Genomic DNA, 10,451 nt, shown 5'->3' with positions numbered 1-10,451 from the left:
TGGCTTCTTGTACACATCGTGATGTTTTCCAGGCTCATCCATGAAATGTGTGGCAAGTTGTGTCGGGATGTCCCCGTTCATGGCTGACAACCTCTGTTACTGCTGCTCACATGTGTGTCCCTGGCCTTATCTACTCGACTGACATTAGCTGGGGGACAACTGGGTTGTCTCTAATTTTTGGCTCTTGTGAATAATGTGGTTGTTCAGATTTATAAATGAGTGTTGGTATGGACTTTTGTTTTTCTTTTAAATGAAATAAACCAGAAATAGTGAATTTCTTGATGCCTCACACTTATTTCGTAGAGAATGTTGCCATAGTAACTTTTGGGCGCCTTTGGAGCAATCTATACTGCTTTCCATTAGTGTTTAGAATGAAATATTTTGTGTTACACAGTTGTGACTTAAAAGCACACAGGACCCCGAGGGTTCCTGCCTTGCACAACCCAGAGAGGATATAATGAGTCAGGTGTGCCAGTGCTGAATGGTCACCTGGCACTTGGAAGCCCAGTTGGTGCTCCTTCTTCATCCTGACCACCATTGTCCAGGGACAGGTTCTCTACCTAAGGAATCATCTGGAATAACTACACCTCACCAAGGGCAAAACCACATGTCCACTGGTGAACAGAGTGATGGCCCCAAAAGATGACCACTCCCTGATCCCCAGCACCTGTGGGTGTTTGTGTACCTGGACAAAGGGGCTTTGCAACTCTCACTAAGATAAGGAAGTGAGGTGGGGGATTATCCTGGGAGAACCGCTGTGGTGTGAACACGCATTCCTCAAAACCCAGCTTGAGAAATACAGTATTACCAAGATGGGACTAATTTTTTTAAAATCAAGAACATGTAATACCTTTCAAAAGATGTTTATACATTTAAAAAATCCCGATAAGATGCTGTTTATTTTCTGAAAGCACAGTGGTGGGAGCAGATGGGGAAGGTGAGGCAGGAGGAGCAGGAGTCTAGCTGATGTAGGTCCCAGTTCCTGCTCCCACTTCCTGGCTGTGACCTAGGCAAGTGTCTGGTTGTCCTTGAGCCTCTGTGTTCATCTTCTAAGTGGATGACAATATTGCATAGGCTTGACTGCTGTCTGGTCCCCAGCCTGTCCCATGTCACACATCTGCACATATAGCTCTTGTGGACTCTGGAGATTGTATTCCAGTTTTGGCCAGGTGTGTTTCAATATAGAACATTCCAGACTGCATTTGCTTGGAATGAGACTTTGGAGATCATCTAGTTATGGTAATCTCTGAAGAAAACTGAAGCCTGTGAGATGGCTTTACCTTGGTTCAGGGAGAACCTGCTTATGACCCCTAGTCAGGCAGGGGCTGAACTGACCCAAGAGCCCATCTGCCCCTTGCCTGTGACAAGGAACAGCCTTGGGAGGGTCTCCTGTGCCCAGCCACAGCCTCTGTTGGGTGGTCATCCCTGTGTTCACACAGGGAGGTCACAGTGCTTCCTTAGAGGCAGACCAGCAAGTGCGGCTCAAGTGAGCTTCTGTTCACAGGGATGGAGGCCACTCATCTTTGCACCAGGAATTTACTCTTATTCCACTGCCAGTGGATTAGGCTTTCTGCTCTGAATCCATGGCTGGTGTCTCCATTCTGATGGTGTCCCAGCTCAGAGGTTGTCACTGGTAATGCATGGAGTGAAGTTAACTCTGCCTGTGGCATTTGGCTTGGAACCTGCTCTGGGAAGGGTGTACCCAGCTTTTGGTGACTCCAGAGTTCAGAGGTTCTTAGAGTCATGCTCATCATGTGGACAGACAGAATCTTCCTATCAGTCCCTCCTCTATTAGCAAAGGGTTCCACCTTCATCCCAGTGGCTGGGAATAAAAATCTAGGAATTGCCTTGTGACCTCTGCATCGCCATCTGGTGTCTCTAGGCCGACAGCAACTCCTGGAAGCTCTAACCTGCAAAATACACCCAGAACCCCATTGCTGCACCCTGTCCGCCTCCAGCACGCATGCAGCCACCTCCTTGTCCCCTTAGGAAGGTGACCATAGCCTCCCACTGGCCTCCCAGCTCCACTCATGTTTGGAGCTGCCTCTCTGGTCCCTCTGCCTGTCCTCCAGGCAGTCCTTCTAGCTCATGACAGGTTCCATGCACCCTGCTGCCTTTGGAATCTACCAGTGGCCTGGGTTTCCTAGGCTGCTGCATGCTCCCCATTATCTTCTGCCCTCCTTTATTGCCCCCTTCAGACACATTCCGGCCACACTGGCCTCTTTCCTGGGAGGGGCACATCTTACCCTCACCTCACTGGGACACCAGATCCCCTCACTCAGGTCTCAGGTGAGATGAATTCCCCTCTGCATGCAGTGCTGTCCCCAGCTGTACCCCCCCTCCCCATGACTTCTGTCTGTGTCTCCTTCACAGAATTAGCACTCTCCAAAGTGATATGGTCACACCTGTGCCTGGAAGCCTACAGACCCTCTTCACAGGCTCCACCCTTCTCCATTCTTCTGCACAAAGGGGTCTGCCCCTAGGGTCCCTATGACATGATGACATCTTCATATGTCTCCAACATGCAGTGACATCCTCTCTCATTCCTAGCATTCACCATTTTGGCCATCCCCTTCACTCCTGATTAGTGTGGCTATTGCTTTATCAATTTTAATGATCATCTCAAAAAATCAGCTTTTAATTTCATAGATTTTTACTACTTTTCTTTTTTACATTGCATTCATATCTAATATTTCTTTCATCTTCTTACTTTGGATTTAATTGGCTCATTTTCTGGTAGACAATTAGGTGGAAGCTGAGGTCATAGATTAGACCTGGTTCTCTCTAGAGCTAGTGCTGTGCATTCCCTCACATTCTCGTACACCATATTTTCATCTTCATTCGATTCACAGTATTCTCTAACTTTGATTTTGACTCTTTTCATTGGTCCATGGTGTTCAAAAAGGTGTTAGGTACTTTCAGTGTTTGGGGGATTTTCCACATAGACCCCACTATGACTTCTGGTATTTATTCCTGTGTGATCTGAGAACACACCATAAGGACTTGAGTCCTTTCACTCTGCCTAGACCTGCTTCGTGGTGGGAGGGTGATTTGTCTTGCTGATGCTCTGTGCTCTTGGAGGGTGTTCTGCTGCTGGGTGGGGTGTACCACAGGGCCACTAAGGGTTCAAGTCCCCTGACTTCTTGCCACCTGTTGTGTGAATGACTGAGAGAGAGGTTGCCCTCCCACCACTGGGGAGCTGGTTTTTTGTCCACGGTAGCTCTGGCTGTGGTCACTTCCTGTATTCTGAAGCTGTTGTTAGGTGTTCACATTTGGGATTGTTAGGTCTCTTGAGAGTCGACCCTTTCACCTTTATGACATGGACCTATTTGCTCATGGTGGTGTCATATGCTATGAAGTCCCCTTTTTCTGATGTTGGCATAGCCACTGCAGTGTGTTTGACTGATGCAGCATCAGGTAGATGCAGAGATGTCCCTTGTGTTTTTCACCTCTCTGTATCTTGGTAGAGTTGTCATGGGCATCAGTAAGTGTTTTGTTTTCTAATGTTACTCTCAAAGTGCTCGGGCTGTTCCCAGGCCCACTGTTGTGTGTGGCTGGGTTAAGATGTGCCCTTTCTGTCTACTTTTATCTGTCCCATCTGTTATATTTCGTCTCCTTTTCTCTTTTATGCCTTCTTTTGGATGAATCAACTCTTTTTTTATTGTTCTGTTTTGTCACTTTTATTAACATGTTAGCTATAGCTTTCTTTTCTTACTCTGCAGTAGCTTTGGGGCTTATCATGAGCCTTTAGCTTGCCATGATCTGCCTTTAACCACTGCCTGCCTCCTGGTCCCATGTGACAATGCTGTAGTAGTCTCCTGAGCTGCTCCCCTCTTGGTACCTGGGCTGAAGCTTCACCACTGCACGTTTGGCTGTGTCACAGCATGCTGCATGGTTATTATTTTTGTGTAAACATTGGACACTCCTTTGAATAGTCAATTGTCATGACCCCTCACCGGCAAAGGAAACACGACACAGGATTCTTCTTTCAGCAGTTTACTCAGGACCTTTGAATCATGATGAGAAAACAGGAACAAGAGAAGAAAGCATGCATACACGTGGTCGGTCTGGCCTAGCTTAAGTACCCACCCTTGCCAATGAACCAGCACTACGTGGAAGAGTCTAATAGGTACAGCGCAGCGGAAGCAGGCCAGAGCCCAGCCCCACAGCCTTACAAGGAGTTGTTTACTTCTAACAACTCTAACTGCTGAGTCATCAGAAGCAGGAAGCCAGCGCCATTTTCAGGGTGCGGTCGCCGGCTCCCAACAGTCAATAATAATAACTCTACAGAGCTCTCATTTATTCCCCAGGTTGACACCTCTGTCTTTCTTCTGTGTTCTGCACCTGGCTCATCTCTCCCTGACCAGTGCGATCCTGTAACATGCCTATATTGGAAATCTGCTGGTCCCGTTTTGATCGGCTTCCATGACTCTCTCAGTCTCTGCTTTTCCTTTACATGGTGAAGAGACCCCTCCACTGGCTATAGAGGTCCCTGAGGTGCCATTTGGCCTGCAGCTGGGAGATGCTGGATGACCCACTTACCAGCCTGTTTCTGGTGCGAAGCTGGCTCCTTCCTGGTTTCTGGTACTGCTGAAAGTTAGAAGTCTCCCTGGGTGATTTCAAGGTTTCCTCTCTACACTGTCTTCCTGCAACCCAGGTGTTTCTTGCATCTGTTTCATTGTTCTTCCATTGGGATTTGTTGACTCTTTGGATTTTGGGTTCATTGCTCTCATCACATCTGGGGACACTTCAATGCCAAACCTTTCTGTTCTCTGTCCTCACCTATCTTTGGAGACTAGTTGCCTAGATGTTGGGTCACTTGGGTAGCCCTTGACTGGCTGATGTGCTCCTCATGTGTTGAAATGCCCCTTCTCTCTGTGTTGACCTGGGGTATTCCTCTTTTCTCCAGTATTGGATCTGCTGATGTTTCATCAAGGGCATTTCTCACGTGGATGGCAGATTCACCTGTGAGTCTTTCCCCTTCCAAATTTTTAAGTTCAGCCTCTGGTTCTGGATTCTTGTGTTTTCAGGTGAAGTCATAACAAATAGTACAGCCAGCTCCATGTCCTCCTGTGATGCAGTTTGTGGCTTTGCATAGAATCACCCTTTCACCCAGGCAGTCTCTCACCAGTTTGGCCTTGCCTGGTCTCGCTCACGCTCCTGCATGTTTCCTCCTCCTCATTTTATTACTCGTGCCTATTTGTGTAACCCCATGTGATCACACATAGCACTGTTCTGTCACTGCCGTGCTGTCCATTTTGGCCTCAGCTGCTCACATCCACTGGCCCTGCCTCCCTGACCCACACGACAACTAATCCATCCTCCATATCTGTGATTTTGTCATTTGAAGAATGTGCTGTAAACAGAATCATCTGGTGGGTAACATTTTGGGATTAGCTTGTTTTTCTCAGCATGATTCTCTGGAAACCCAGGTAAGTTGTTCTGCAGGTGGTGGCCTTTCCCTTCACTGCTATGTGGTGCTCCATGATGGGCTGGACCCTAGCTACTCAGCCCTTCTTCTTCAAAGAGCAGCAGGGTTGCAATTTCTGACTGGGAGGAACAAGGGTGCTGTGAGCATTTGTGTGTGTGCTCTTTTGCTTACATAAAATTTCAGTTCTCTAGGATGAATGTCCAAGAGAGAAATTTCTGGGTTAGAGGCAAATTCATGTTAAATTGGTGTGTGTGTGTGTGTGTGTGTGTGTGTGTGAGTGTGTGTGTGTGTGTGTGTGTGTGTGTGTGTGTGTGTGTGTATTAGAGAGTTTATTTAGACAGTATTTTTTTTTTGCAGGGGCACCAGGGATTCTTAACCATTAAGCCACATACCCACTCCATTTTATTTTTATTTTTTATTTTGAGACAGAGCCTCCCTAAGTTGCTGAGGCTGGCTTTGAACTTTTGATCCTCCTGCCTTATCATCCCGAGTTGTTGGGATTACACACATGCACCATTGCACCCAGGTAGATTTTATTCTTGAAGCAGAAGATAAGAATTCCTATCAACTTAGTAAGTAATAGCCATTTAAAAAATTAAAAAATTTTCATCCCACTTTATTGAGGCATGATTGACGTACAAAGTCCATACATACTTAGTTTTTTGGTTTTTTATTTTTTATTTTTAGGTGTAGATGGACACAATACCTTTATTTTATTTATTTTTATGTGGATTTAGCCCAGTGCTTCACAGGTGCAAGCCCTCTACCAATGAGTTACAACTCCAGCCTCCCATGCATAGTTAGTGCATGCACTCTGCCAAGTTTGGACATAGGTGCACTTGTGTGAAACCATCACCAAAATCTAAGTGCTTGTTCTCTGTGAAAAGAAGCTGTTTTTCAGGGTGACGGTACCACCTACCTTCCCACCAACAGTGTAGGAGCACTGAGGATTGTCCTCCTCCTCAGTGACATTTGGTGTTGCCAGTAATTTTTACTTTAGGCCTTCCAGTACGTGTGCAGTGATGTCTCATCGTGGCTTTAACTTAAACGTCTTCGAGGCTAAGGGTCAATGTCTTTTCTCAAGCTGTTTTCCACCACCATGTAATTTTCAGTGAAATGTCTTGTCATGGCACTTTCCCATTTTCTAATTGGATTTTTTGTTGCTGTTGTTGTTGTTTTTGTTGTTGTTTGTTTTTTTGTTGCAGTTGAGTTTTGAAGTTGTTTATAAATTCTAAATAAATGAGATTGGATATGAGATTCTCAAATATTTTCTCCCCATCACTAGTATGTTTTTTCATTTTCCTGACTGGGTCTTTGAAAAAGCAAATGTTCCTGATTTTTATAGCATCCAATGTACAATTTTTTCCTTTCTTTCAGTTTCTTTGGGAAACTGAAGTGATAGTGCGTCTTGGATTTTGGTTTTCTGTGTTCCTTGTTGATGTAGGAATGTGGTTGATCTGCCTCTTTCTTGCTGGAAGGGACAGTGTGGCATCTAGCTCAGGGCCAGCTGCTCCCCCTAGTGGAAGCAGACTCTTCCATCTCTGTGGCCAGTGTCCCTATTCCCAGGATGGCTTCCAGGCACAGGCATTGTTCCTGGTGCTGCACTGGCTCTGAAGGCTGCTTCCTTTGGTTCCTTTGGGTGGCTCTTTCCTGGCCTCAAGTGGCTTTCGAGTGGCTGGTCAGCACCCTGCTGAGGTCATAGGTCAGCCCTCCACAGAGTGCTGGGCTTCTCTCTGCAGCCTTGCTTCTTCATCACTCTGCCCTGCACACCCTGGCTGCCCAGGTCTCCTTGGACCTGAGCTGCGTGTCTTCAGCCCAGAGGCTCCGCCAGGTTCTGCCTCAGTTGCTCTCCAGAGGCAGACACAGGGCTCATCTTGAGGGTTTGCTGAACTCTGGCAGCACTGTCTTATTGCCTGATTAAGGCATATTCAGGTTTTATTTTATGTATTTTGCCCTTTACTTGGGTTGACTGAGGCAAGAGGATGGACCCAGCTCGGTTGCTCCATCTGGCTCGAAGCAGAGGTTCTGAAAGTTTTCTCTCTTAATTTTTGTCCTTCTTCAAGTTGCCCAAGTATTTCAAATACTTTTGCAGCCATGCCTGACACACATAAGAAGTGGTAGTTCTTAGTAGTTTTGGAACTGAAAGGGTCAATTGCTTGATACTCCATTTCTGCCCTCAGTTGAACTTTGTGCCTTGCTCTCTTACCTTGGCTTGGCCAGGTCTTAGCACAGCACACACGTGGCTTTCCAGGAGGCTCTGATCTCAAGTAAGAATGGACTAGATACAAAGGTGATATGATAACATCACTTTGCATTCTTAGGAAGATTTGTAGTTTCCAATATTGTTATTTGCTTCTCATTTTTGAAATATAGAGGGAAGGTTTTCTTGTCCTTGGGAGAGACAGCATAATGGCCCTACACTATTGTCCTTGATTCTACACTCCAGCCATACTTCTTTCCTTGCTGTGTCTTCAGAGGTGCTGTGTGTGGTCTTGCCTCAGGGCCTTTGCACCTCCTCTTCCATGTGGCTAGTCCTGTCTTCCTCCAGAGGTGTGCACTTCAGTGGGGTCTTCAATTAGACCCACTCTCTGTTTTTGTGAAGAGAACATGCCCCTGGGCACTTGGGTAGAGCAGCCCCTGGAACAATCCTTCTACTTTCTCACTTTATCTTTTTCATAACTATCACCTTCTGGCTTTTGTTGTCTGCTGGTGCCAGGAAGAGCAATGGATCTTAGAAGGTCCTCTGCAGATATTTGTTTCTGATAAAAAACACTGGGCTTCAGAGGGTTAAGAAGTTGTCTAGAGCCAGAGGACTCATCATATAGAGCCAGGATTGGAACCTGGCCTCCTGGTTCTGACCCACCCACACCATCTCTGTGCAGTGTCAGATAGATTCTCATTGAAACAGCCTTCTACATAGTGTACCCACAGGATGCGACTTCACAGTCTTTGGAAAACTAACTGGTATGGGTGTTCAAATAACTACAGAAAAGACTTAATAAAGTGAAGGAAGATGTGGGCACTATGGTGCAGGCTAGGTCACAGAGTGCTGGGAGCAGGAGGTGTGGCTCATTCAAGGCCAACAGCATGGGTCACACTCTCATCTGTGTTGCCAGGAGTGAGAACAGTACAGGAAGCTCTGACTGTCCAGCCACGGCCTTGTGTTTTCAGGAAAGAATAGAAATTGAAGCCAAGGTGCTGGATGTTTAGAACTGAGCCCAGGTTTGAGTTGGTCAGCTCCAAGGGTCAGACATCTGAAGCCCCAGGGGCTGTCAATTCCACTGTGGCTTAGATGGGTGAGGGCAATTTTCCATACAGAGTAACCGTGGCCTTCAGGACTGTGGGAATCATGATCAGGGAAGGCTTCATACTAGTGGTGTGAGGTGAGCCTGAGGCTGCCAAGTGTGCCAAGGACTCCACCTGAGGCTCACGCCATGGTTAGGGTTGTGCACAGCATCAGAGCCTATCCTGCAGCTCAGTGCCCCTAGGCTAGTTAAGGATGTGCCTTGTGGAGAGCTTCTTGGTTTGCAGCTGCAGACTCTCTGATGCCTTCTGCAGGAAAAAGGGCTGAGACCACTTAGGACTTGAAGAGGCCAGAGAGTCAGGATGGGCAAGCTCACCCATGTCCCACCAGAAACACACCAGTGTGGCTCTCCACAGAGGTGGCCTGCTCAGCAGGGATTCTCTTCTTTAGCCTGGATGTCCTTTTGGGAAGCACCATTCCTGAGACATGGACAGGAGGTCGGTTGGGGTTTGTGCCTTCCTGAGGAGCACCTGGAGCAAGATGGTGCAATGGTAACCAGGTCCAGGAATGTGCTGAAAATCTTGATGGTGCTTCAGCTTTTTTCTTTGTACTATGAAGTGAAACTCTCCCCAGGGAAGCACACCATGATGATCACTAGAAATTTGTTATATGAAAAAAATTGCTTATTATATCTCTCGGGTTATTTTCTGACCAACTAATAGACCATGGCTTTCAGTTTGAAAAATCTGCTCCTGAGGAGGTGCCTTCCACGGTAAGCACTGAGCAATGAGGAGGGGGTTCCTGTGGCATGACACGTGTGTGAGAGCTGAGAGGTAGGGAGGGCCTGGGGTGCTTGAGATTGGACAGGAGACTAGAGGAGTCGGGTCGCAGCGGCCAGAGGAGTGGCAAAGATGGGGTCTGAGGTGTCTGCAGTTTTGTAGGGCCTGAGAAACAGCTTGGCTCTTTTTCTGTGAAGTGTGAGAAGTATTGGAAGGCTTGGGCACTAGAGTGGCAGGCTGTGATTAATGCTGAGCAGTGGTCATGAGATGGCCGGCCACTGTGTGGCAGAGGGTTGAGGGTTGGTAGGTTGGAGGCCACGGCAAAGGTTCAAGCAGGATCTAATGGCTCCCACCTGGGAGGAGGGGGGACTGTTGAGATGGAGAGGTCCAGGGGTCACTTTCAGACAGGAGCCCCTGAGCTGGTTTCTTGTGTCACCCTGTGAGGAAATCACTTGGGGGTTCTGGATTGCATCATGAATTAGAAATAGAAGTATTGATAATCAGCTGCATTTTTGCCACCAGAGGCCTCCTTCAATGTGCCCTTCAGGCAGTGGGAATGGATGCCCCCAAGAAGGTTTCTGAGCGTCAATTACTTGACATCCACTACAGTTTTGTAGAGTGTCATTTCACAGAGCTGACTCTGGGGCTGTTGTGATGTGTTGTTTGTCACCATGGTGTTAGATTATGCTTGCGTGTTAACAGGCAGAGTGTGGGGCAGCCACAGGACTCCATCAGCTCAGCACTGCTGCTAAGGAAGCTCAGAGTTCTTAGTGATTTGCCCCAGCTCTGCCATCCACCCACTCTCCAAGGTCCCAGGAACCAGGTCCCCTCAGATCCTGCCATGTGAGTCCAGCGGCTCTGTGAGAAGCTGTTACTCCAGGGCGTCATGAGTAGGAGGAAGTTGTGCTGGTGCCCACAGAAGGAGAGGAGGGGGGAACAGGGACCACCTCCCCAGGAAAGAGGCAGTTGTGCTGGTGCCCGCAGGAGGAGAGCAGTG

Source organism: Ictidomys tridecemlineatus, unplaced genomic scaffold (genome assembly GCF_052094955.1).
Source record: "Ictidomys tridecemlineatus isolate mIctTri1 unplaced genomic scaffold, mIctTri1.hap1 Scaffold_108, whole genome shotgun sequence".
In the NCBI taxonomy this organism is placed as follows: Eukaryota; Metazoa; Chordata; class Mammalia; order Rodentia; family Sciuridae; genus Ictidomys; species Ictidomys tridecemlineatus.
Note: the sequence above shows the minus strand (reverse complement) of the source record.